General features: G+C 34.9%; 1 non-coding gene across 1 annotated transcript; it reads right to left on the bottom strand.

Annotated features, from left to right (window-relative positions):
• Window positions 1–21,981: 21,981 nt before the first annotated feature.
• LOC128294363 (small nucleolar RNA R71) lies at window positions 21,982–22,088 on the bottom strand. The gene has a single exon (XR_008284675.1). It is a non-coding gene; the product is annotated as a small nucleolar RNA R71 (small nucleolar RNA).
• Window positions 22,089–25,451: the final 3,363 nt, after the last annotated feature.

The following is a 25,451-nucleotide window of genomic DNA, read 5'->3' as shown; positions in this document are numbered from 1 at the left end:
AAACACCAATTAATTTTGTTCTGAAGTTTAGATTTTAGTATGAAGAATTCTCACTTTTGCATACTAAATTTGTGTAACAGTTCGATTTTCAATGGTGTTGGAAAAAAAGGTTTTGTAACTCTATTTTCATAAATTGGATCCATAAATATTAAATTAAAATATTTATGGAGTTGGTATAAAGAAGAGTAAAGTTTAGTCTTTCAATTTTATCTATTAACTGCTTAATTAAGATACAAAGACTAAATTGTAAAAGTTTTATTGCCATAGGTTTTTAATTGGCAAAAAGTTTAAGGACTTAAATTGCATTTAGCCAAAGGTCCAAAATGCTAAATAAATCATTTTATAATACGTGATAGTGGGTGATGATGGTTTATGCATTGATGTGTATATTAATAATTAATTAAATTAATAATTAATGTTAATTAAATCTGAATTACACTATATATATTAAGTTAGTGGGAAAGCATGAAGCCATTACTTCATCTTCCTCGTTTAGCCAAAATTTGAAAGAAAGAAAAACCTAAGAAGCTTTCACTATTCGTTCACTACTAGGTAAGTAATTTCAAGTCATTTTCTTGTAATTTTTATGTTTTTGAGGTCATGAGAGCTTGATTTAGCTAGCCCGTGTACCAATATGCAAAAAAATTTAAATTTTTTGAAACTTGTCATTGTTGATTTCTTGAAGAAATTGGTGTTAAATTGATAGATTTTAATCTTAGATTAGGAAGAAGGACTAAATTGTAATGTTTGATTGTTAGTTTTGTACATAATGACTAATGTGAATAAAATGTGAAATTGATGTGAAATTTTAGTAATAATAGATAGAAGAGAGTCCCTAAGGAATGTAACTGGAATTGGTTTCAAACTGAGCCTCAAAATTGAAAGTTATGACTATTCCGGTTTTAGGGACAAAATTAAATAAAATGTAAAATTTTATGGGTATTGAAAAAAATGAAATTTCATAGGTTCATTCATGACATGATACAATGTATAAATGTTTAATATTGATAAATTGAATGAAATAATTGTATAGATCAAGAATTGGATCAAACCGAGATAATGGGGGAAAAGCCAAATTTTTTTTTATTAGTCCTTGAAGATTTTACTTGTTTGTTGCTTTGACCAAGTAAGTTTACATGGTATTTATTTATTTAGATTTTAGTATACTTGAATTGTAATTATATGTGATTGGTTGTGAATTAGTTCAAAAGGTTAGATTTGGAATAAATTGAAAAGTAATGTTAATTTGTGTAATAGATGATTGTTTGAACTTAGTAAAGGGTATCATACAATTGATATGCCAATAACGTTTTGTGCATACTTGTACGGCATTGATTACATATACTACTGAGGTGCTGCAGTTGTTCCGAATATTCAAATACATGTGACACAGGTTTAGCTCAGACGAATAAACTGATGTCGTTTTAAAGGTTTGGCCCGGACAAGTAACCTGTCATGTATACATACTCAGCTTGGACAAACAATCGGAAGTGTCGTTATAAAGGTTTAGCCCAAATGGGTGACCTAAAATGAATATACCCAAATGAGCAATTGGTTTGGTATAATACCTATGTATCCAATTCCGTTTGCTAAGGCTCATTGGACAAAATAGTTTATATGAAATAAGAAATTGAAATGAGATATAAGGATTTTGATGCTCTCTTGGTAAAATGTTAACTTGAGCTTGAACAATGTATGTATCCTTGTGATTGATTGTTTGAGCTTTGTTAATCAAAATGACATGAATTGGTATGATAAGTGATTAAGATGCTATATGGTTTGATTACAAGTTAAAGCTCACCTTGTTGTCATTGTGAATTATCATGTTTAGTCAATCTATCTCAAGCTAAGTAGCTTACTGTGTCATATTGAAAGATAAGGTAAGTTTTTGTTTAATGCCTATGAACTTACAAAGCATATTGTATGCTTACCCTGTTTGTTTTCCCTTTTCCTTATAGATTGTCATCTTGCAGAACACATCAAACCGGATCACTGTGAAGCTCACACTATCCTCTATTCGGTAGGTTTTTGGTCATCTTGAGTTAAGAATTGTGGCAGGTACATAGGTTATATGGTGCATATATTAGCATATGGATGTTCTTTATTGTGCAAGTTGTTTTAACCATATTGAACTGGTATTTTGGTATTTCCTATAGTGTTGGACATATATGTGCCTATATGCTAAAGATGTGAGATTCAATAAGTATATTAATGGAATGCGGAATGGTATGAAATGAGTTAGAAATAGTTGCTTGATTGGTTAGTGAATGAAATTGAAATGTATTGGAACATTGGTAACTTATTGTAGGCTTGCAAAATATGACCTAATTTTGATAATTAGTGGATATGTATAAGGATTATAAGCCATAGATGAGCACAAGGTGCATAAGTCTTTATATTTACAAATGGAATATTCTAATAAGGTATTTCTTAGTTAAAGTAAAGTGTTTGAATGGTTTGCTTGGCATTCCATTATGATATGAAAATGTTTAAGTTTAATTGACGTTAAAGTAGTGAATGTTTGTTGAAAAGTTGATTATGAGTATTGAGCTTTTTGGTATGATTTTGGCATGTTTTGAATTAGGTATTGTTAATGATTAATGCAAAAAAAGATAGGTGTGGTTGGAAAACATGAAATAGGTTACCAAACGGTTCATTTTTATGAAAAACAGAGCCTATGTCCCGACGACCAATATTCCTCGTCGCAACATCGACTAAAAGTGAGTCACATTACAATGTTGAGTGGCATAAAGTCACCAGATGACATGCTATTTTTGCGATGTCATGACGTGGGAGAGATGATGTCATGATGTTGGCCTTGAACTTTTAAAACTTTGCAGTTTGGTCCTATTTCAAGCCCGAGTCGCCAAAAGAGCTTTTAAAGCTCATTAAGACTTGGAATTGAATGCTTAATAATATTTTGAATTAGACTAAACCTTGATTACATGTTCAAATGATTATATGTTGCCTTGTTGACTACAGTTGGTCCGGTAGCGAATGTAGTATCTTGACGCTCAGACAATGTAACACCCTCACCCGTCCCCATCACCAAATCCGAGTGTGGCTGTTACAACTGAACTGGGTTAATGCTCATACTAAGATCTCACTGTAACAGCCAATTTTCTGTGAAATCGGAATAGTAGTTTCGGGTCCACAAATCCGAGTCGAACATTAAATTTATTTTAGTTTTATTGCATGGTCTATATTATGATAGAGATGTCATGTGATAATTCTGATAAGAAAATTTTCTCGATTATGTGTTTAATTACAGGAAGGACCAAATCGTATAAAATGCAAAAGTTGAATTCTAGTAGCTAAAAGGATTAAATAGCTATAGAATTCAACACTTGAGGTCTTTATACGATAACTAGACCATTAATTAAAAGTTAGTAGATATTTTTGATGATTCATTCATGGAAATTTAGAAAAAGGCAATGACTAAATTGGAAATAGAAATAATTAAAGGATGATAAATAATTAAAAAGAAATTAACATCTTATTTTATGTTATCTCCCTAAAATACATGGAAACCCTAGCAAAGAGAAAACAATCTTTCTTGGCTTAATTGGGTAAGTTTTCTTGTCTCGTTTTTAGTAATTTTGATATTTTTGAAACTAGGATAGTCTAATCTATCTATTTGGGAGATTAAGTTGAAACGTTATCAAAGTATAGAAATTATGTCATGGATGAATATGCTGAAAATTAGAAATTTATGGAAGAAAATGAAAGATTGTTAATAGATAAACAACTTTTACAAAGTGATTTTTGATAATAAAAAAAAACATGATTTAGGGACTAATTTGTAAAGTTGTGAAAGTTGAAGAAAAATTTTGAAATTTATAGAATATATGTGCTGTAAATTTTATATTGAAATTTCGGTTAGGCTTGAAATAGGAATAAATTGCAAGAATTTCATTTTCCGAGCCTAGGGACGAAATTAGAATTTTATGGAAAGTTTAAAACGATAATTTTGCCTAGGATGTAAATTGAGTCCAATTGTGTAACACCCTTTACCTAGATTCAAACCCGGAACAGGGTACGAGGCATTACCAGACTTAAACGCAAGAAAACATACATTTTCAAGCCATAAATTTTTGTCCAAATTAAAACCATTCATATTCAATCACAATGTTCCTATTTCAAGCCTACAAGGCTCAAAGTATGCTTTGGAAGTGGTTTGGGACTGAACCGAGAACTTTAGAAATTTTTAAAACACTTAGAAAATTTTTCACCAAACAAGGGTCACATGCCCGTGTGGATATGGGATACACCTGTGTGGGTAGTCTGTGTAGTCACATATGCCTGTGTCCCAACCCCGTGTAACTCTCTGTTTGACACCCAAGTACAAACTGAAGACACACGGCCAAGTCACACGCCCGTGTGCTAGGCTGTGTGGTCGATTTAAAATTTATGATTTTTCAAAAAATAGATGCAGACTACACACGCCTAAGACACACGCCCGTGCCTGAGGCCGTGTCAACCAAAAGGCTGAGACACACGCCCGTGTGCTCAATTCTGAGCATTTTGTCATCCTAAACACACGGCCTAAAGACATGCCCATGGGGCAAGCACGGCCTAGACACACGTCCGTGTGTTTGCCCGTGTGGACAAAATAAGGCTATTTACCTAGCCATTTTGCCACCTTTTAATGCACACACCTACACAACATAACATAGCACCAACCCAAGCACATATATACAACCAAATCAGCCACAACCAAGACATCAACACGTCATTCACATGCTACCATCTTTCATATACAAACATCACATACTCATCAACCCAAATCATGTAAATTTCCACATCTAAGAAAGACATCATCATATAAATTGCTTAAGCCAATAGTAGCCAATTTCAATTGGCATTATACAAAATGAGCTTTCAACCAATAATCGGCAACACATTTGGCCAAATCAATTATGACACATAACAAAATGACCAAGTCCCCTATACATGCTATAACTCAAAATGTTGAAATCATTGGTACCAAAATAATTGTTGATAGTGTGAGTGGATCTCCGACGGTCTCCAATCCTCGAGCTAGCTTGGTGATACTATAAGACAAGGGAAAGAAAGGGGAGTAAGCTATAAAACTTAGTAAATTCCTATTCAAATAATAAGCATCATAACCACACATTAAACATGCAATTAACATGATGAAATATGGGATAAATGTCATTAAAGTTTTTTAGTCATAACTTACTCAATCACAACCTTACCAAGGGTTCACATATCGAGCTCATTACGTATGAGTTTTACGTACATACCTATATCAACTCGCAACATAACCATAGTCTTTCACAATTTTGACATTCCCGTTAAACACTCAGAATATTAATGGATACTCAAAAATTTTGCACATAAATGTCATATGTGTAGCCAAAGCTACCTCACATCTCATAATACATATAGGCTCATTCATGGGCTATTCACGGGCCTACTCACACAAGCTGTTAGTCAGGATGTAGCTACACAGTGCTACTCACACAAGCTGTCAGGTATCTACAACACATGGCGGACTAACCAACCACTAGTATGACGTACGAGACCAACAATGACATGTCACTCATATCCTATTCTATTCCTAAGGCTCAACTGGGAATTCTCGCTTGTCAAAACTTTGTTGAATATGTCCAATGAGTAAATCACAATTCATACAATATTAAAGCATTTAAACATAAATATAACAATGCATTATTTACATACGAACTTACCTCAATACAAAAATAGTAGAAATGGGACCTAAACGTTAAACACTTTGTTTTTCCCCCAATCTAGGTCCGAACCTGATTTTTCTTGATCTATAATAACAAATTTAACTTATTTAATATTCACATTATTCAATTTAGTCCAAAAAATCATATTATGAAAAAATTACATTTTTGCCCCTAATGTTTCACATTTTTACAATTTAGTCCCTAGGCTCGTAAAATAATTTTAATCCAATCTCTTCATTACCCAAGCCTAGGCAAATCTTTATCATACTTATACTAGCCCACATTTTCCACTTAATCACACTTTTACTACTTATTTTATAACTTTTACAAGTAGGCAATTTTTGAAATTTTTATAGAAAATCACTTGGCAAAAGTCGTTTTTCTAACAACAAACATGCATTTTCTACCATTAGCCTTCAAAGTACACACATGTCTAACATGCGTCAAACCCTAGACCTTAATCATACCTCAAATTAGTGCTAGAAATAGGTAGATCGAGTTACAACGGCTTTAAAAACATAAAGAGCATTAAAAATAGAGCAAGAACAGACTTACAATTGAGCTTGGAAGCTTGACAAACCCTAGCTATGTCTTCTGTAATAGCTCAATTTTGGGGCTAGTCGGAATAGTGGTTTCGTGTAACACCCTGAACCCATATCCATCACCGGAAAGGGGTTACGAGGTATTACCAAATGAAACACAACTTTCAGACATTCATGGATACAACAAGATTTAATCGTTCTAACTTACCATATTTGAACATATTCTAAACCAAACCAAATATTTTAAAGTTACACATAAATTAATTAACATTCAAATGTAATCGTTATCAAATGACCGGATATAAGCATATGAATTAAAACATCTCATAATTTATTGCATAAGACTGAACATACATGCCACCTTATTACAAATTTATCTAAACCAACTTACTTATAATAATAGAACCTAAGTTACTATTCATATGGTCATTTTTCTAAACTTTAGCCAAACATATATAACATGCTAACCACGTCTGTCTTATTTAATGTCAACTTGCAATATGCTCAAACAATTTACAAGCATGAAACATATCCATGAACCAATCCGAATAATCAAACATATTATTTTACCAATCACAACATCACATCATTTATATATGTACAGGTACAATACATAATAGCTATTCATCCAATAATTTTTTTAACAAACCAACACCAAATTTTAACATGCTATTATCACTTATCAAGTAAATTAACAAAAGTCATATTCAATACTAATTTAATATTTACATATTCGACGAAATATATTTATATAAATCCCTATAGCCAAAGCAATCCGATTTTATCATCAAATAAATAACACTTCAATTATTTAACATCCATCGAAAGTTAATTCACCTTGTTGGCCAAATCTAAACATAGTCATTTATAAACAATGAACAAAGGTAATAATCTTATATCTTTATCTATTTCATTCCACAACTGAATATCCACACTTCAACTCATATTCATTTACATATTCATAACATAGCTTATAAAGACATATATATTATGGAAAAAAACATATCCATCAACTAAATCATTACTCAAGCCGATTCATATAGCCAAGCACACCACGCACATATACCATGAACATAATTTCCAAAACGAGCTAAATACATGTTCGATTACACATCATAACTAACATTATTATCAAGCCATTTTCAAAGCATATAACACCTATCATAAACACCATTCATTCATAGTACGTAGCATTATAACCAAAATGAATTGAAACCATATTCAAACATAACCAATTTCAACAATAGAAGTTAAGCCATTTTCGCATGGCTTAAATTATACATAAACCAAAATTCAACATTTCAAAAATATATTCCAGCCTATACATGCCATAGATTCGAAAATTCAACTTATAAAATACCGAAGACAGTTGATAGTGTGATGGACTTTGCTAACGATCCCCGAGGTCGTAACTAAACTCCAAAATCTATAAAACAGAGGTAAACATAAACACACACTGTAAGCTATCATAGCTTAGTAAGTCATAAGCAAATAAACAATTCAATGACATAATCAAATCATTTAAACTAAAACCAAATTATACTATCATAATCATATTAAACCTCAATCTTATGATTTCAATGATATCATATACTTTCATATATAAACTTATTTATGCCCGAATACATATATATATATATATTATCAAAGTATCTTTCGATTTCAAAGTTAAATATCATTATGTGACCAAGTACATTTATACATAAACTCATGAATCAAAATATAATATCATATGCATATACATAGCAATGGCCAAATATACTTCACAAGGTACATATATTCACATTAGTAACTTATGTAATTTACATCACATACATAATGGTCAACTTACCTTATTTTTCAAACAGGTAATCAACTAACTCATACTTGGTCTTTTTAGCTTGTTTCACCCTTTGATCATAACTTATTATTGCCCGTTGAACCATTCAGAATCAAATAGGATACTCAAATAGTCACATATATAGAACAATGCCAACGTCCCAGACTTGGTCTTACATGCTATCTAATATCGATGCCACTGTCCCAGGCATGGTCTTACACGAATCAATACAATGCCGATGTCCCAAACAAGGTCTTACACGTAACCACATATATTGATGCCAATGTCCCAGACGTGGTCTTACACGAAAACACATATCGAAATCCTACGGTTCGTACGGGGCTTTCGGACATCAAAACTCAGTCAATCGAATTCATAAATTTAAATCCCAAGCATATACACATTCCGTCATGATATATAAATACTTATAAAATTGAATTCAACATTTTAAGTTTACATTTGTTCAAAATTAACAGCATTTACTTACTTATAAACTTACCTCAAACGATGAAAATCGGGACGAGAGGGCTAATCGACAACTTTAGTTTCTCCCCGATCCAAATCCGATTTCTTTGGTTCTTGATCTAAACATATTCAAATTAAACTCATTCAAACATATTTTCACTCAATTTAGTCCAAAAAACACATAAATGGGAAAATTTCTATTTTACCCTGACATTTTACACTTTTTACAATTTAGTCTAAATTGCATAAAACACAAAACATGCAAAATTTGAGTACACTATGCTTAGGCTGAATCTTCCTTATGTTCATACAAGTCTATACATTTCATTTATTTCACATTTTAGTCCTTCAAATTATTATTTTTACAATTTAGTCCTAATTGCTCAAAATTATCAAAAATTCCAATACAAAACATGACAATCTAAAACATATATTTCATATTCCATCAACTACAATTACATAGCTCAAATATTCATCAATGGCATAACTCAAAATATTTATCAAAATCAAAAATTCAAGCATGGGCTTTGTAGATAACATAGCAATGATCTCAAAAACGTAAAAATTATCAAAAACCAAACTAAAACTCAACTTGAATTAAGCTTGGACAATGGCCGAATACCTAAGCTCTGTTTTCTTTTTCTTTTATTTAGTTTTGGTCATGAAAGAAATAATGAACAAAAATGGTTTTTAATTATGTTTTAATATAACATATAATAACATTTTAATCATTTTACTTAAATAACCTTTAACATTTAATATATAATCCTTATAATGGTTGTCCACAACCGTCCATCACATAATAGATTGGTCTAATTGCAACTTAAAGCCTCCATATTAAAAGAAAAACAACAATTCGGCCCTTCCACAATTAACCACCAAATTTTCATTTTACGTGATTAAGCCCTTTTTATTAAATCGACACTCAAATAGAAAAGTTAAAACACGAAAATTTCACAGATACAAATTCACACATAATAAACACAGAAAATAATTTTAAAATATTTTTTTTGACTCGAATTCGTGATCCCGAAACCACCGTTGCACATAGGGTCAAAATCAGGCTGTTACATTTCGGGACCACGAATCTAACGTAGAAAAATTCATTTTTAATATATTTTTATGGTCTACAGTTTTATGAAACTATTCTGTGAAAATCTCATTCGAAAATTTTGATGTTTGGGCATTCAATTTAGTAAAAATGACTAAATTATAAAAAGTGCGAGAGTTGAGTTCTACTTGTTAAAGGTGTCAAATTGCTATGAGATTTTAAATTAGAGGTCTTTAGTTGGTAATTACACCATTGGATAAGTTAGTGGACAAAAATAGACATGAATAGGTAAAATTTCAAAGTTATGCATTTTAACACCCCTAACTCGTATCCGTCACTGGACTAGGGTTAAGAGGCATTATTGGATATATTGGAACATTCACATATACTTAAGCATAACATAATCAAAAAATATAATAATCATTCACAATTGTCCCTTATATAGGTCTATGAGACTTGAAACACGCTTAGAAAGAGGTCGGGACTAAACTAATCTCATACTAAAATTTTTGAAACTTAAACATATTTCAAAGTTATAAAGATCACACGCCCGTGTGAACAGGCCGTGTGCCTCACACGGCCACAAGACGCACCTGTGTGCCAAGCCATGTGAAAATGAGAGAGGCTACTGACTTGGATCACATGGCCAGTCACAAGCCCGTGTGTTTAGCCCGTGTTCCAAACTGACTTGGCCACACGACCTAGCACATACCCATGTGTGCGACCGTGTTGTCTACCCAGGCTCATTTCGAAATGGCCATTGAGCAACACGGATGAGACGCACGCCCGTGTCTCTGCCCGTGTGGGCAAAAATAGGCCATTTACAATGCCAACATGCCACCCATTTTTGGGTCTTCCCTACAAGCATCAAACCACAACATTTCATACCAAATTTTCAACCAATTTCAACCACAATATATATATCAATCATGCCATAATATAATCAACCAATTTCATGCTATTAATCCATAACAAAACATACCAAAACATAATCCAAAGTCATACCCAAAACATAAGATTCATTATCTTAATACAATCTCATACCAGACCTTATCAATTTCTCAAATAAACATATACCAAAACTTACCAAATTGACCAATTCACTTGGACATTCATGAACATATCATATACCAAAATTCATTCATAATCACATCCATAACCAAGCCATATCATATGGCTAGATATATATACATTATAAAACATATTCAAATACTTCTAGCCTATACATGTCATACTTTAATATATACACTTTCAAAAGGTACCAAAATAGATTTAGATAGTGTGGTGATGATCCTCGACAATCCTTGAGCTCTTGATAGCTACGATATTTATAAAACAATTGAAAACACACACAAAATAAGCTTTCAGAACCTTAGTAAGCCGTATACAAATAAACTTATCACAAATCACAACTATAAATAAATCATTTGTATGAATCATAGCATAATTCAATGTCAAGTTCATATTTCTCATTTAGCTCAAACACTCATAATCATTTGCTCATATGTACATCACATTTCCATATAATACAAACATATTTCATATGTTCACACATATAGGCATATGCTTACCTTCCATTCTCAATCTTAATATACATTTCAAACGTACCTGAATCGGATACATGTTCACATAGTCATTCTTTTTTCAGAATACTCGTTGAACCTTTTGAAATCAATAAGGATACTCGGATAGCTCGAAAAGCTCATACATTGCCAACGTCCTAAACGTGGTCTTACATGTAATCAAATATCGATGCCACTATCTCAGACAGGGTCTTACACGAAATCAAATACGATGTTGATGTCCCAAACATGGTCTTATGCTTAAATCATAAGTCGATGCTAACATTCGTACACGAAAACACATATCGGATCCTATGTCATGACATATGTATCCTAACTATTCCTATGGTTTGTACGGGGCTTTTTAGATGTCGAAACACTGTCAATGCTTTCACAATTTCACATATTCATCTTCCAAAGCCATTCTTTTCATTTGAATAGCATATAAGCATAAATAAATTGATTCAAACACATTTATTTGTATATCAACTTACCTCGTACAAATTTGAACGAACAGAATTGACTACACGGTGACTTTCAACTTTCCCCGATCTAATTTTGTTTTCTTTGGTTCTTGATCTAAACATATTCAAATTTAACTCTTCTATTCACCAAATCATTCAATTCAATCGATATATACATATTTAGGGCATTTTACAAATTAGCCCTCACATTTTCACATATTGACATTTTAGTCTCTAATTCATAAAATCACAGAATACACAAAATTTCCTTATACCCATGCTTAGCCTAATTTTCATAGTATTCATACAAGTCCACACATTTCATTTATTTCACATTTTAGTTCCTCAAAATCTCATTTTTACAATTTAGCCCAAATTACTCAAATTCATCAAAAATTCAAAGACAAATCTTGTTAACCCAATATCAAGCTTCCATATACTATCATCAAACTTCATAAAACTCATAGTTTCATAAATGACTCAACTCAAAATCATTAAAAATTTCAAAAATTGAGACATGGGCTTGATAGAACACTAAGCAACAATAAGAAAAACGTAGAAATTATCAAAAATGGATCAAAATACATACCTTAATCATAAATTTCCTTAGCCGAACCCTAGCTTGAGTTTTTCTTTCTTTTTCTTTAATAATTTCGACAAGGATGATGAACATAATGGCTAATTTCATGTTTTTTTAATTAAATTACATTAATACATCATTTACCATTTTCTCCATCATTAATAAAAATTCAAAACATTAACATATAACATCACTATTGTCCACTTACCATGTAAATGGCATATTAACAACATAAGGACATCTCTTTTATAAAGACACAGCAAATAGACACTTTTAACATATGGAACCTTGCTTTTGCACTTTACGCGATTAGGTCCCTTTTTGCAAATTAAGCACACAACTGATAAATTTTCATACGAAAAAATTTTCATACGAAACTTTCACACATGCTTAAACACATACTGTAAAAACAGAAAATAATATTAAAATAGTTTTCTAACTCGGATTTGTGGTCCCAAAACCACTATTTCGACTAGGGTCTAAACTGAGCTGTTACAACTCTCCCTTCTTAAGGATTTTTGTCCCCGAAAATGTTACCATTGAACAGATTTAGATATTTCTGTCTTATAGAATCTTCGGGCTCCCACATAGTGTCTTCAACACCGTGTCGATGCCACATTACTTTTACTAACGAAATTTTCTTATTTCATAGTTCTTTAACCTTGCTAGCCAAAATACGGATCGGTTCTTCTTCATAAGTCATATCGGACTGAATCTCAATTTTAGACGGAGGAATCACATGTGAGGGATCGGATCTATATTGTCGAAGCATTGATACTTGAAATACATTGTCAATCTCTTCTAACTCAGGAGGTAACAATAATCGATAAGCAACTGGTCCAATACGCTCAATAATCTCATACGGCCTAATGAACCTCGGACTCAATTTGCCTTTTCTTCCAAATCGAAGTACTTTCTTCAATGGAGACACTTTTAGAAATATTGTTGCCGATCTCAACTTCAATATCTTTTGATTTCAAATCTGTATAAGATTTCTGTCGATCGAAAGCTGCTTTCAAACTTTCTCGGATTACTTTACTTTCTGTTCAGTCTCTGTTATCAAATCAACTCCATGAATCTTATTCTCGCTGAGCTCGGTCCAATACAATTTTGTACGACATTTTCTACCATAAAGGCTTCGTACAGTGCCATTTTAATGCTCGATTGAAAACTATTATTATACGTGAATTCAATCAATGGAAAATATTGTTCCCACGTACCTTCAAACTCAAGAATGCAACATCTCAACATATCCTTGAGTATCTGAATAATCCGCTCGGGTTGACCATCCATCTGCAGGTGAAAAGAAGTACTAAAATGCAATTTCGTACCTAAAGCCTCTTGCAGTTTCTTCCAGAATCGCAAAGTAAATTTCGGATCTCTATCTGACACAATAGACAATGGCACCCCGGTAGTCTCACAATATCGGAAATGTATAATTCAGCTAATTTATCAAGCGAGTATTCTGATTGTACCGAAATAAAATGAGCTGATTTTTTCAATCGATCAACTACAACCTAGATCGCATCTTTCTTTCTCGGAGATAGGGGCAAACAAGAGACAAAATTCGTCGTCACTCTATCCCATTTCCACTTTGGAATCATAATTAGCTGTAACAAACCAGATGGTACCTGACGTTCAGCTTTAACTAGTTGACAAATAAAATATTTCGAAACAAAGTTGGAGATATCTCTTTTCATTCCAGACCACCAGTAATACTATTTCAAATCATTACACATTTTCGTACTACACGGATGCACAAATAAACAACTCTTGTGGGATTTGTTCAAAATCATCTGAATTTCTTGGAACATAAATCCAACCTTGAAATCTCAAACAATCATCATTATCAATTTGATATTCGAAATTAGAATCTAGATCACGCTGGGCTCGTTTTGCTAAAATCACATTATCAACCTTTTGAGCATTAATAATCTGCTGTAAGAGCAAAGGTCTCGCTTTCAATTGAGCTAAAACCAAACCATCATCAGACAAAGCTAAATGAGCATTCATGGCACGTAATACAAACAGTGACTTTTGACTCAAAGCACCAGCAACTACATTTGCTTTTCTCGGATGGTAGTCAATTACAAGTTCGTAATCTTTTAACAACTCTAACCATCTTCGCTGACGTAAATTTAGATCTTTCTGAGTCATCAAATATTTTAAGCTTTTGTGGTCAGAATAAATGTGACATTTCTCACCAAAAAGATAGTGGCACCAAATATTCAAAGCAAACACAATAGCCGCCAATTTCAGATCATGCGTCGGATAGTTCTTTTCGTGCGTCTTCAACTATCTCGAAGCATAGGCTATGACTTTGCTTCCTGCATCAAAACATAGACCACTTAACGAAGCATCACTATAAATCACAAATTCTTTACCTAATTCTGGTTCTACTAACACTGGAGCTTCAGTCAATAGGGCTTTCAACTGATCAAAGCTTTTATGACACTTTTCAGACCAATCAAATTTCACAACTTTCTAAAGTAGTTTCGTCAATGGAGTCGCGATCATCGAAAAGCCTTTCACAAATCGTCAGTAATAACCAGTAAGTCCCAAAAAATTACAGACTTTAGAAACATTTCTCGGAGGCTTCCAATCCAGAATAGCTGAAATCTTGCTCGGATCAACTCGAATACCTGATGCTGATACTATATAACCCAGAAAACGAACTTCGCGTAACCAGAACTCACATTTACTAAAGTTTGCAAATAATTGCTTATCACGCAGAGTCTGTAACACTATTCTCAAATGCTCAGCATGTTTGGTTTCATCATGTGAATATATCAATATATCATCAATGAAAACGATAACAAATCGATCTAAATACGGTATGAAAATTCTGTTCATCAAATCCATAAAAACAATAGTTGCATCCGTTAATCCGAAAGGCATAACTAAGAACTCATAATGTTCATACCTCGTTTTGAATGCAGTTTTCGGTATGTCTGAATCTTTTACTCTTAACTGGTAATAACCTAATCTCAGATCTATCTTTGAAAACACAGTAGCTCATTTCAATTGATCAAACACATCATTAATTTGGGGCAGAGGATATAATCAATGGACATTCTCATCGTACCATCTTTCTTTTTCACAAACAGAACAAGAGCACCCCAAGGTGAGAAACTCGGTCTTGCGAATCCTCTATCAGTCAATTCTTGCAACTGAGACTTTAATTCTTTTAACTCAGTCAGAGCCATTCTATACAGAGCTATCAAAATCAGAATAGTTCCCGGTACTAACTCAATGCCAAATTAAACTTTTCGAATCGGAGGTAATCACGGAAGTTCTTCGAGAAACACATCAGGGAATTCACAGACAATAGGCACTGATTCAACTTTCTTTTTAGTTACTTTCGAATCGATCACATAAGCAAAGTAGGCTTCACAGCTCTTTCTCACAAAACTCAAATCTTTCATTGAAGATATCACAGCCGGCAACCCATTTAAATCACTAGATTCAATTCAGACTATTTCATCATTCTTGCATCTCAAATCAATAGTTTTCCGTTTGTAGTTCACAATAACATCCTGCAAAGTTAACCAATCCATACTCAGAATTATATCAAACTCATCGAAAGGTAATAACATCAGATCGGCCGGAAAACAAATGTCTCGAAACATTAACAAACAATTCTTGTACACTTTGTCAACCAAAACACTTTTACCTAGGGGGTTCCACACTCTAATCACAAATTCAGTAGACTCTATAGGCAAAGTCTTACTGGATACTAAATTCATGCATATATACGAATGCGTTGATCTTGGATCTATCAATGCAATTGCAGAAGTATCGTAAAGTGTAAAAGTACCAATTATAACATTTGGAGACAAAGCTTGCTCACGAGCTCAAATGACATAGGCTCTAGCAAGTGCTATAGCCTCAAATCAAACAACTTTATCTTTAGTTCCCCTCTGACTGCCACTCACATTACCCAAATTTTTGGGCGGTCTATCTCTAACTGAAGTGTTACTCGGTCTCAGATTTTGGACAATTTCTTGATCAACAGACTCGGGATAATCAAGGATAAAATGATCCAAAGATCCACATTTGAAACAAGCCTGATCATACAGTCTACAATTGTCAGGATGTCTTTTACCACTGTGTTTACACTCAGGTCAATCAGATCAGACATTTCAAACACTATCAATAGAAGTAGCTGGAGTTCTAAAAATCGAATGTGATCTTTCACGATCTCTACTCGAATGGCCCACATTAGCCTTTGAATGGCTAAAATCATCTCGGAGCTTTTTTGACGTAGACTGAAATAATTTACTTATAGATCTCTTTCTCACATCTCTAGCTTCTAAATCAGCTTTTCTTTTCTCTTTCCCGAGTTTTTCTGCTTTACATGCTCGCTCAACAAGCACAACAAACTCTTTTATTTATAAAATCCTGACTAACAATTTGATGTCTTCATTCAAACCATCCTGAAATCTCTTGTACATAATTTCTTCTATCGAAACACATTGTCGTGCATACTGACTCAGTCTCACAAATTCTCGCTCGTATTCTATAACAGACATACGGCCTTGTTTCAATTCAATAAACTCTTTACATTTTTGATCGATGAATCTCTGACTGATATATTTCTTCCAAAATTCAGCTTGAAAGAAATCCCAGGTAACTCGTTCCCTCGGAACCACAGATATCAATGTCTTCCACCAATGATATGTCGTATCTCTCAAAAGTGACACAGCACATTTAAGATATTCGTCTAGAGTCAATGACAATTCATTGAACACTCATATCGTATTCTATAACCAGAACTCGGCTCTTCCAGCATCATCATTAGTAGTAGCTCGAAATTCTTTGCCCCCATATTTTCTAATTTTATCGACCGAAGGCTTATTCAACTAAATCGGATTAGCTTGTGGCATAACAAAAACTCGCGGAGGATTGACCGGGGGTGAAGGTTATAGCATAGCCTGATTAGTTTGAATATATTAGGTGAACCAATCGTTCATCATTTAGTAAAAGGCTTGCTTAGCCTCTCCCCTATGACTTCTCGTAGTAGGTCTAGATTTAGATGGCACTGTCCCTTGAGTAGGAGCAGGTGCATTACTCTCGACATCGTCAGCTACGGCTGGTTCGGGATCCATTTACTATATAAAAACACATTTTCATTGTCAAGATCCATCACACTATCGCAGTTCATATATATGGCATGAATAGCTAGACTCACATACGCTACGTTAGTCCTAGAATCGACTAAATCGTAGCTCTGATACCAACAAAATGTAACAAACCTAGCCTGTATTCGTCGCTGGACTAGGGTTAAGAGGCTTTAACAGACATATCTGAATATTTACATATACTTAAGCATAACATAATCAAAACATATAATAATCATTCACAATTGTCCTTTCTATAGCTCTACGAGACCTTAAACATGCTTTAGAAAGAGGTCGGGACTGAACCGAACTCATACAAAAATTTTTGAAACTTAAACATTTTTCAAAGTTATAAAGGTCACACACCCGTGTGAACAGGTCGTGTGCCTCACACGGCATTAGACATGCCCATATGTCTAAGCCGTGGCAAAACAGGGCATACATACTGACTTGTCCACACGGCCACAAGACAAGCTCGTATGCCAGGCCGTGTGAAAATTAGGGAGGCTACTGACTTGGGTCACACGGCCAGTCACACGCCCGTGTATCTAGCCCGTGTTCAAAACTGACTTCGGCACATGACCTAGTACAACCCCGTGTGTGCGACCGTGTGGTCTGCCAAGGCTCATTTCGAAATGGCCATTGAGCAACAGAGATGAGACACACACCCGTGTCCCTACCCGTGTGGGAAAAAATAGACCATTTACAACGCCAACATGCTACCCATTTTTCGATCCTCCCTACAAGCATCAAACCATAACATTTCATACCAAATTTTCAACCAATTTCAACCACAATATATACATCAACCATGCTTTAATATAATCAACCAATTTCATTCTATTAATCCATACCATAACATACCAAAAAATAATCCAAAGTCATACCCAAAACATAATATCTTAATACAATCTCATACCAAATCTTACCAATTTCTCAAATAAACATATACCAAAACTTATGAAATTGACCAATTCACTTCGCCATTCGTGAACATATCATATACCAAAATTCATTCATTATCACATCCATAACCAAGCCATATCACATGACTAGATATATATACATTACAAAACTTATTCAAATGTTTCAAGCCTATACATGCCATACTTTAATATATACACTTTCAAAAGGTACAAAAATAGAGTTTGATAGTGTGGTGATGATCCTCAACGATCCCTGAGTTCTCGATAGCTACGATATCTATAAAACAATTGAAAACACACACGCTCATGTGGCTATAGGATACACTCGTGTGGCTAGTCTGTGTGGTCACACACGCCCGTGTCCAAACCCCGTGTAACTCTCTATTTGACACCTACGAACAAATTGAAGACACAAGGCCAAATCAAATGCCTGTGTGCTAGGCCATATGGTTGATTTAAAATTTATGATTTTTTATAAAATAGGTGTAGACTTCACACGCCCAGGACGCATGCCCCTGCCTAAGGCCATGTCATCCACACGGCTGAGACACACGCCCGTGTGTCTTCTCGTGTGCTCAATTTTGAGCATTCTGTTTTACAAAAATTAAGGTGTAGAGGACACACGGCCTAAACACATGCCCATGGGGCAAGCTATGTGTCACACACGGCCTACACACACGTCCGTGCAGTTGTCCGTGTGGGCAAAAGTAAGGCTATTTACCAAGCCATTTTACCACCCTTTAATGCACACACCTACACAACATAACATAGCACCAATCCAAGCACATATATACAACCAAATCAGCCACAACCAAGACATCAACACATCATTCACATGCTACCATATTTTATATACAAACATCACATACTCATCAACCCAAATCATGTAAATTTCCACATCTAAGAAAGACGTCATCATATAAATTGCTTAAACTAATAATAGCCAATTTCAAATGGCATTATACAAAATGAGCTTTCAACCAATAATAGGCAACTCATTTGGCCAAATCAATTATGACACAAAACTAAATGACCAAGTCCCTTATACATGCCATAACTTAAAGTGTTGAAATCATTGGTACCAAAATAATTGTTGATAGTGATAGTGGATCTTCGACAGTCTCCGATCCTCAAGCCAGCTTGGTGACACTATAAGACAAGGGAAAGGAAGGTGAGTAAGCTATAAAACTTAGTAAGTTCCTATGCAAGTAATAAGCATCAAACCACACATTAAACATGCAATTAACATGATGAAATATGGCATAAATGTCATTAAAGACTTTTAGTCATAACTTACTCAATCACAACCTAACCAAGCGTTCACATATCGAGCGTATTACGTATAAGTTTTATGTACATACATGTATCAACTCGCAACCTAACCATAGTCTTTCACAACTTTGACATTCCCGTTTAACACTCAGAATATTAACAGATACTCAAAAATTTTGCACATAAGTGTCATATATGTAGCCAAAGCTATCTCACATCTCATGATACATATAGGCTCATTCTTGGGCTATTCATCAGCCTGCTCACCCAAGCTGTTAGTCAGGATGTAGCTACACAGTATTGCTCATACAAGCTGTCAGGTATCTACAACACATGGTGGACTACCTATCTACTGGTAGGACATACAAGACCAACAGTGGCATGTCACTCGTACCCTATTCTATTCCTAACGCTCAATGATAAATTGTAAATAGTACATATTTTTGCCCCATGTTTAACGCATTTTATAGATGATTTTTCATTAGAATTGGTGAATTCGATGCTCCTAATGCTTTAATTTCATGTTTTATACTTAGGAGATCATAGGAGAGCAAAAGGAACGAGGAACGGGACAAAAATAAAGAAAATGGGCCAACGTACGAACTTAACACGACCTGGACCTCCTCACACAGGCAGACCACACGACCATGTCAATTTGGCAGGTTCGAACACAGCCTGAAGTAATCGAACACGGGCGTGTGCCACGGGTGTGTCCCTACCGAGCCCAAGTTGATTCCAATTCGAAAAAGGCTACTTTTGAGGGCTCATAGGCATTCCAAAGCCTATAAATACACCCTAGAAGAGGAGAAAAGAGGGCACACAGAATAGGGAGTAAGGAATTACTCCAAGGAAGCCGATTGATTTATCTCAGAAGCTAGATTCATCATCAAGACTGAAGATCTCTCCTCAATTCCTCTTCAGGAGTTTTAGGGTTTCTTTATGTTATGCATTCTTTATTTTTCTAAGATGTTTTCTTATTTAGTTATGAACTAAATCCCTAAATACCTAAGGGGAATGAAACCTAAGACGAATCTTGTTATTATTTTCTGAATTGTATGATAAATATTTAACTTGTTCTTAATTATGTGTTCTTAATTCTTGTTTTGATATCCCAAGATACTGATTCAAGATAAACTCTTATTCAGAGGAGGAATAGACCCTAGCTAAGAGTACATTTATCATAATTAAGCGGAGTTGATTGCGCGCCTAGACATAGGGTGACAAGATTTTGCCGGATTAGGGTGAAACCTAATAAGGGGATCCATAGATCGAGTTAATGCAACCCTAGAGTGTTAATTAGAGAAAAGTGTCAGTTATTCAATCTAGGGATTAGGCGTTATTAGTCTTGAATGGGGATAATAACATAACTTAAGGAACTCTAGAGAACAAGTTGAATGAATAAATCGTCCGATTCTGAGCTAGAATAACAAGTAAAGTCTAGGTGGATTTTTCCTTAGGTATTGTCTTAAGTCAATCAATTTTTCCCAAAAGCAATTCCCCAATTCTTTTTTCTGTGAGTTCTTAGTTTAGATAATTAGTTAATTAAAACAAAACCCCATTATTCTTAGGCTAGATAATAAAAAGACAGTCATTACTAGTACTTTTAGTTCCTTTGGGTTCGACAATCTGGTCTTGCTAAAACTATACTACTGTTCGATAGGTACACTTGCCTACATCGCAATGATAGTTAGGTCAAGAACGAGTAATCATAAATATTTAAAACCTATCACGAAATAACACGATCAAGTTTTTGGCACCGCTGCCGGGGAACTAAGATATGAGGAACGCTTAATTTTTATTACTTTAGCCATTTATTTTTCTTATAATTTAATTTAATTTTATTATTATTTATTAACTTACTTTTTCTTTCTTTTGGAAAGTTTTAATAGTTTATGACTAGAAGAAACCCGTCGGGACCATTACTTTTTGATGAAGAAATCAATCGCACAATACGTAGAAACCAAAGAGAAATAAGGCAAAGCTTAAGATACACGGAGAATAAGCAAGAAGACGATACTCAACCCCCAACCGAAGAGATGGCTGAAACCAAGGCAATCAGCTACCTCCTGCAATTGCGGTTAATCAAAATCCTACTCCACGCATTATGTGTGATTATGCTAAACCCTCTTTAACAAGAATTGAATCGAGCATAGTTAGACCTGCTGTAGCTGCAAATACTTTTGAATTAAAACCTAACACTATTCAAATGATATAGCAATTTGTTCAGTTTGATGGTTTGCAGGATGAGGAACCCAACTCTCATTTAGCCAACTTTTTAGAACTATGCAATACATTTAAAATCAATGGCGTTTCTGATGATGCCATTCGTCTTCGGTTGTTTCCCTTTTGATTGAGGAACAAAGCTAAACAGTGGTTGAACTCGTTAACACGAGGGTCAATTACAACTTGGGAACAAATGACTGAAAATTTTTACTAAAATATTTTCCGCCGACTAAAACGGCTAAATTACGTAATGATATCTCTTCTTTTGTGCAGATGGATTTAGAAACACTCTACGATGCATGGAAGAGATACAAGGACCTTTTGAGAAGGTGACCTCACCATGGGTTATCGCTTTGGCTCCAAGTACAAACATTTCACAATGGTCTGAATCCTTCGACTCCACAAATGGTTGACACAGCGGCGGACGGAACCATCAATAATAAAACACCGGAAGATACCTATAAGTTTATAGAGGAGATGTCATTGAATAACTATCAGTGGCAAGTCATGAGGACAAAGCCAACGAAAACAGCCGGCATTTATAACGTCGATTCAGTCACCATGCTCTCTAATCAGGTAGAACTCTTAAATAAAAAGATTGATTGTTTTCTTAATTCTTCACAGGTTTACCCAGTAATGCAGTGCGAAGCAAGTAGCGGTGGAACAAACCATTCGGAATACCAACCTTATGGCCACAACATGGATAACGAGCAATTAAACTACATGGGTAATAATCCTCGACCCCAAAAAAATCCATATAGTAACACTTATAATGCAGGTTGGAGGAACCACCCCAATTTCTCGTGAGGCGGTCAAGGAAACATCCTCCGGGCTACCAACAACCACCTTACCAATAGGAAAACAAGCCAAATCTTGTAGAGATGCTCTCAAAGTTCATATCAGTGTCAGAAACCCGTTTTTAGAACACTGAGACAGCACTTAAGAATCAACAAGCGTCGATCCAAGGGCTCGAGACTCAGATAGGCCAGCTTTCCAAACTAATCTCCGAATGACCACAAGGTAGTTTTCCAAGTAATACTAAACCTAACCCAAGGGAACAGCTCAACGCAATTAATATTCAAGATGACGAAGGAGTCGTTGAGCCTGAACCAGAACTGAGGCACGAAACTGTGGTAAGCAAAGGCATGATGAGGTAGATTATAATAAAAATAAACCAGTGACTGTCGAATATAAACTTCGTATGCCATACCCCAACGCGACGAGGAAAGATCGCTCAGATGAACAATTTTGTAAATTTATTAAACTCTTAAAAAAATTACATATTAAGTTACCGTTTATTGAAGCTCTATCGTAGATGCCAAACGCAATGAAATTTTTAAACGAGCTTTTAGCAAATAAGCAAAAGTTGGAGGAGGCGTCGCATGTAGAGCTAAACGCAGTTTGCTCGGTCATTCTCCAAAATAAACTACCCAACAAACTAAAAGGTCTAGGGAGTTTTGCGATTCCTTGCTTAATTGGTAGTTTAGACGTTAATTATGCATTGGCTAATCTAGGGGCTAGTATCAACGTCATGCCTTACAAAATGTTTAAGCAACTAGGTCTTAGGAAACCCAAACAGACTAGGATGAGCATTCAATTAGCAGATAAAACTATAAGATTCCCTAGGGGTATTATTGAAGATGTGCTAGTTAAAATCGATAAATTTATATTTCCCGTTGACTTAATTATTCTAGACATAGAAGAGGATAGCAACACTCCCTTTATTCTAGGAAGGCCCTTTTTAGCATCTGCTAAAACCATCATTGATGTTGGCACAGGTGAACTCACACTCCGGGTGGGAGACGAAACAATCACCCTTCAAGCTCATAATTCTGGCAACACATTAGGAATTGAAGGTGATCATTTAAACCATTCTACTAAACCTAACAATATGGTGCAACCTACTTTGCAGAAAATGAATCTGAAGGAAGCACACGAGTCGTTCTCAAGCAATAGTAGAAGACCTATTCATAAAGATCAAATACTACAAATCGAGGAACTCGATGAATGACGGACGCACAAACCAAGAACACCCGAGAAACCAAAACTATGCCGAAATGAACCCGATACCTCTCCAAATCAACTTAAGATTGGTGATAAGGTCTTATTAGATGCCGCAAATCCCCACATTGTCACTACTAGACCGAATGAGAAAGTCCCTCTAACGGTACTCAGTATTTTTCCATTCAGTACGATGGAGGTGAGTCATCCCAAGTTCGGCACTTTTAAGGCAAACAACACCCGCTTAAAACCTTATTTTGATGAGATTGATAACAAGAATGAGGAGTATAAACTCCTCAAACCACCATGACCGTTCACTGAAGAGGTAAGTTGAGCTTAGACTATAAATAAGTGCTTCTCGGGAATCAACCCGAACACTAACAATATTAGTTTCTTTAAATTTTTTTATTTAACTCCTAACTTATTAATAGAAATCTTGAATACAGGTGTTTTCATAGAGACATGGCCAAGCACACGGGCAAGGATTTTACCAACACGGGCTACGATAAAATGCCACGACCGTGCGATATGGACGTGGTCGAGCCTGCCAAAACAAAACGGGCGTGCCACACACCCATGCGGACGAACCGTGGGTGAACCTATTAAACAACACGAGTGTGCGACACGCCCGTGTTTAACACCCATGATCGAACCTGTCAAATTAACACGGGCGTGGAGCTTGCACACACGGGCGTAGGAGAAGCGAATGAAGCTAGACACGGTCGTACGACACAATCGTGTAAACTCACACGCCTGAGGAACACAGGTGTGTACTAAATGTCAGACGCGCCCAAATTTGAAATTCGCGAATCACACGGGCTGAAATTGGGGAGCACGGGCGTGTGCCATGGTTGTGTGCCCCAAAATCTATAAATACCCTACGCTATTCACTTTCTTCCCCATTCCAAAAACCCTAACCCTAGCCGCTGCAACTCCACACGGCCCCCCTGGCACGCTCGTGCGCCACCTACAACTCCATTCTCGACGCCCACTCTCTTCCCTTAGTGTTTGTTTACTCATTTTTCTTTTATTTCATTGATTTATAATGCTATTTATCATATTAATCTATGTTTTTCATGTTATTTCCATATTGATAATCACATAAATTTCATTTATCAAACAAGTTATCATCTTTCTCATGTTTAAAATCTTACTCATTACATGATTCCTACACTTCATGTAATTAGTTAGAAGTAAATATTCATGGCTAGGATAGTTGAAATAATCATGCATATTGTGTTGACATCTCTTTTCACTCATATAGTATTTTGCATTCCATTCCTTGCCATTTTTACTTATATCACCATGCTCATTAGATTTTAGAAATTTTATTTTTAATTATTAAATTTGATTATTTCTTTTTGAGTGATTATTCTTCCTAATATCCCCTAAAAAGTTCCTGATTTTATCACAGTTATATAGAGCTCTTAAGCTCTTCATCACATAGGAACTAAAACTCCACCGGGAATGGTTCTCCACGACTGCCATGTCTTGATCGACCACGACCATAGCTACTACTAGATATAATATTCTTTTGGCACAGGACTTATGGGCTAATGAACCTCTACAACTGCCGGAGTACCCTCCTCCACTCTCGAACTGATTCCTCTCCAGAACTCCAATTCGAGGATTTCATCATACAAGAAGTTTCACTTCTCTCCCTATCTTATTTTTATACGCTAATATCTATCTTTGTACATTAAGGGCAA

This window comes from Gossypium arboreum, chromosome 6 (genome assembly GCF_025698485.1).
Source record: "Gossypium arboreum isolate Shixiya-1 chromosome 6, ASM2569848v2, whole genome shotgun sequence".
In the NCBI taxonomy this organism is placed as follows: domain Eukaryota; kingdom Viridiplantae; phylum Streptophyta; class Magnoliopsida; order Malvales; family Malvaceae; genus Gossypium; species Gossypium arboreum.
Note: the sequence above shows the minus strand (reverse complement) of the source record. Positions and strands in the feature narration are given on the sequence as shown.